Here is a 5,138-nt window from a genome sequence, read left to right on the forward strand (position 1 = left end):
CAGGTCGCGACCCCCCATATTGTAACTCAATACAGGCCAATTATGTGGTGTAGATTATGCTATTTTCACAATTTCAGCCTCTAATATTTGACAATTTGACCAATGTTTATTTTGTCATTTCAGAGGTATGCCTAGGCTAGCTTATTAAAGTCCTTAAATTGACACTTTAGAAATGTGCATAATAACCCTCTAGCCTATAGTCTACGCATAAACTGACTGTTGGTTTGTTTACTGTTGAGTGAGAAAACAATGTTGCACGTTAAGTTAATGGGGACCCCGCAAAATAATTTGGGGACCCCCCTGGGTCACTATATTCTATATGCAGATGTAATATGAAAAGATCTGTTACCGACAGGACACAGCGCACCTTTACCAATAGGAAAACATTACATTTACGTATTAATTAATAGCGTAATTATATCAATAGGCCTACATGATATGAATGACAAAGATAGGATATATCAGCCTACAGTAGGCTATGTGAGCCTATCATGGGCACATTTTCATAGATAGAAATGTAGCCTATTGCCAATATAGCCTATTGGCATTTGGCATCAATTTAAACACACAGTCATTTGGCATCAATTTAAACACACAGTCATTTGGCATCAATTTAAACAAACAATCAGAGTGTGCTATCGCCAATTAAAAGTGCCAAATGGATTAAACACTAAAACACCAAAAAGACGAAGTCCTGACCTAACGTCCATTACTTGGCTTGGCTGTCTTATCGGCAAAACGACACCGTGTCGGACGACGGCCAACCCAGGTCATAATCTTCCCCACTGTTAGCTCAAAAGGTTAACGGTTTTGCCATCGGCCGGCATCGCGTACACGCAGCAGCGACCGTTTGTGTTCTGCTAACATGTGTGACGTCAGACCGGCGCTCTGGTCAATATGTGGTCATGGTACCATTTTCGGTCACGGAACATGTTTTTATTGTGTCACTGTGTGACGTTACGTCAGCTTATATAAGTCACGGTGATCGGTTCAAGATGTCCAGTTTAAAGTTTGACGTCCACGTATAGCAGCAAATTACTGTAAAATAGCTTACTCATCACAGCATCATCTAAGCATCATCTGAGCATCATTTAAGCATCACTCACAGGGCACCAGACCAGACTGACTCAGCAGCAATGGCCACATCACCTACCGAGCAGCAGCCAGCTCATTTGACAAGTGAAGTGAGTGAGATGCCACCTCCTCCTCCTCCTCCTACCACAACTGCGGTGAAGATGAATGCAGAGGAGGCGAAGGTGCAGCCTCCTCATCAGACATCAACTGTCCAAGTAGTAGGCAGGCCCTCACCGGGACAAAATATCATCCCTACCGGCTTCCCTCCTGGGGGGAGGATAGTGCAGCAGATTACCTATTACATGCCAAATAATAATAACCAGATGGTCCAGCCTGCAAGAGCTCCCACAGGAGGTGTCAATATGCCTCTCCCTCGGCCTCAGCCCAGTAACCCTGGCTCCAATCCTCCTCATGGCAGCATGGTGGTGTCCCCCAGCAGCTCCTCCTCCGCCACCGCTGCACACAGCAACTCCGATGAGCTCTCCAAGAAGAGGCACCGTCTGGAGAGCAACAGGGAGTCTGCCAGAAAGTCCCGGCAGAAGAAAAAGGAGTATGTGGACCAGCTCAAGGATAGCATTCACAAGCTGACGGCCGAGAACCAAGCGATGCATGCCAAGGTGAGGAATTTGGAGGATTTTTGTAAGACTTTTGATTATGGATTGTGATGATGTGCCCAGGGCCCCAGGCCCCAAGAGACCATGCATTTCTTTTGTTTGAATCACAGCCTGCAGTCCTCCAAAATGTCCAATCCTTTTTTTTCTCCTCAGAAGAGCGGTGTATTCCCAGACGGGCTGGAAAATGGTGGCCAGAACGGTCATGCGGAGCAAGACTAACAGTCTTTAGGGAGATAGAAGGAGATAGAAGGGTAATTTCGTGCTAATCAGTCTAAAAGCACCACATTTTTCACAGATGTAGCCCAGGGCATGCTCTAATGATTTAGCTAGGGCGCCCGAGTTGGCGACCTTCGGGGTCGCCACAGCGGCCAAATCAAGTTGGGCTCCCATCGACTTTCTATACAGGAGGAAAATACCCAGAAAAACACGTTTTTTTCTTTCTGGGTATTTAAGTAGGATGTGAGGGGTCTAACTAGGGATTTGTCGTGATTCTGAATCCATTGCAAGCACTTGTTTTGCCCAAAACATTCCTTGGGCTAGAAATGGCCCCAGAAAACGATGGTTTAGTGATGAAAAGTGATGAGTCATCACTTTTCACAGGTTTGTGGGCGTCTTCCGGGGACATTTGTAGCCCAAGTAATGTTTTCTTTGTGCAAAACAAATGCTTGGAATGGATTCAGCATCATGACAAATCCCTAGTTAGACCCCTCACATCCTACTTAAATACCCAGTTTTTTCTGGGTATTTTCCTCCTGTATAGAAAGTCGATGGGAGCCCAACTTGATTTGGCCGCTGTGGCGACCCCAAAGGTCGCCGACTCGGGCGCCCTAGCTAAATCATTAGAGCATGCCCTGGGCTGCATCTGTGCAAAATGTGTCGCTTTTAGACTGTAGCACGAAAAAAAACCCTAAGGCCTCCGACTATAAGCCCATTTCGGGGCGGCTATGGCTCAGGAGGTAGAGCTAGGCCGTCCAATGATCCGTGGGTCGGCGGTTGGAATCCTGGCTCCTCCTGTCCACATGTCGAAGTGTCCTTGGGCAAGACAATGAACCCCTCATTGTCTCCAGACCAATGAGTCGGTCGGTGTCAGCTTGCTACCTTTGGTGCGTGAATGTAAAGTGAGGACGCTGGCGTCTGTCTACTCTTTGCCACTTCACCTCCCGATGAATGAATGGACCATTGTAGAATTGAGTTCGCATTCGCAACTTGCTACAAAAATGCAATCCATTAGGCCAGAGGTCTTCAACAGGGGGTCCGGGACCCCTAGGGGGTCCTCAGAGTTACTACAGGGGGTCCTCCAAATCTTTGTGAGATAGAAACTTTTTTTTTTCTCCTTTTTTATATCAACCACTTGAACCCTAGCGTCCATATTCTGAGAACTTTAGCCAAAAATAGCAGACCTACAAGCTCACAACGCCTCGCAGGCTATTTTTTGCTATTTTTGGTAGAGGGGAAAAAGAGCAGCACAGAGTGAAAGGTCAGGTTTATTAAGTATTGACGGTTCAAGTTGTTAAATATACAGTACAGTATGAAAACACAAATTGACATGAATCCAAAATATATGATGATCGTGCTGTCAAACGATGAAACTATATGGATACTATATCTATGAAAAGGTTGTGGGGGTCCCTGCTTCATCTCTCTCTGAAGACCCCTGCACTGCAGTGGTTCTCAAGCTTTTCAGCCTGTGACCCCCCCGGATAATCATATGAACTGGCCTGGGGACCCCCCACCCCGACAAGCACTTGAATGTAGGAGTTGAGGCATTCAACAAGTGCAAGTTCACTCAACATATGAATATTGTGTATATAGCATATCTACAAACGCGATGCCTTGTGAGCTTGTAGATCAACTATTTTCATAATTTCTGCCCTGGGGGCTCCCAACCCACAGGTTGAGAATCACTGTACTACTGCACTTGTGAACCAAGCTTTATTTGATATATATATATCTTTTGTTTGTTTTTGTTTTGGAGCCCTGCTGAATGATGCCCCATACCCAACTTACCTTGTGGTATAAATGAATAGAAAGGCTGGTACTGTATTTTGTGCATTTAGAATTTCTTGTCCATACACTGAAGAAGAAAAATAGAAAGGAAGAAGCAGCTACTGTATGGGTTCCTAGCGATCCAGGCACATACCACATAGAATCTGATCAGAGTCGCGGGTTCGAATCCCGATCCTGATGACCTTTGCTGCGTGTCACTCCCCATCTCTCCCCCCATTTCCTGTCAGTCTACTGTCCTGTCAATAAAGACATAAATGCCCAAAAACAAATCTTTGACTAGAAAGATGCTTGGTTGCCGTGACGTGAGTCAGACTTGCAAATTAATTCCCTCCTTGTCCCTTAATTTTGTGCCCATATATGGTGATCCCCGATATCATATCAATATTAAGCCCATATCTTGGAATGCCCATATGTGGACGTACTCTGTCAGTCTCATATGGTCTATGACGCCAGACATCTATGATGTCAGTCATCTCCATATTTGGGAAAAGTATAATTTTTTGCATTTTCCCTTTCAAGGAGGAGTAGCGCAGCAAAATAAAGTTTATCTGGAAAGAAAGATGGATGGAAGAAAGTCAGACAACTATAGTCTGGCAACCACACAAAAAGAAGAAGAAAATCAACTACTGTAGGCCGCAACTTCCTCACTTCACAGCTGCTGGAAACTACTATGATATAGCAGTATGTATAACTGTCATAGAGCTCTAATCTCCAACTGTTTTTAAAGCCACAATAAAGCCCTTTTGCTGTGACCTTGGCCATGGTGAGTGGCTTCAGTGGATGAGTGACCCAAGGACCTCTGGTGGTGGTGGCAGGAGCTTGACAGGGTTCATCCATGGCATGCAGTATGACACTGTATGCTATTATTAAGCACACCAATAACCATCACTTTAACCCCAAAGATGACATGATTTATCTTTTTTTTAACTCATCACTTTAACTCCAAAGATGACATGATCTATCTTTTTTGATTTTTTTTTAACCTTTTTTTTTAACCTTTTTAATACCATCTCATGCCAATCATTAATAGTCAGGGGATATTAATAAAACCTGAGAATAAATGTGTTACCAAACTATTTCGTCACCAATGTGTTTCGTAAAGGTCTCGTCTAGTAACATGTCTAACAAAGATTGAAATTCAAAATCCCTATGAGAATCTTTGACAGCTAGGGTAATTCTGGGTCTCATTCACTTACTATACACACTATACTATAAGGGAAAAGATTACTCCCAAATGGGATGTGAGGGGTCTAACTAGGTGTTTTTAATTATTCTGAATCCATTGCAAGCATTTGTTTTGCACGAATAACATTCATTGGGCTAAACACAGCCCAAAAGAAACGATGGTTTAGTGATGAGTCATCACTTTTCACAGTATGGGTTCCATTTTTAGCCCAAGGAATGTTTTTTTGTGTATATAGGCGTATGTAGTCCATAGGCCTA

Source organism: Nannobrachium achirus (assembly GCF_963921795.1).
Source record: "Nannobrachium achirus genome assembly, chromosome: 23".
Lineage (NCBI taxonomy): Eukaryota > Metazoa > Chordata > Actinopteri > Myctophiformes > Myctophidae > Nannobrachium > Nannobrachium achirus.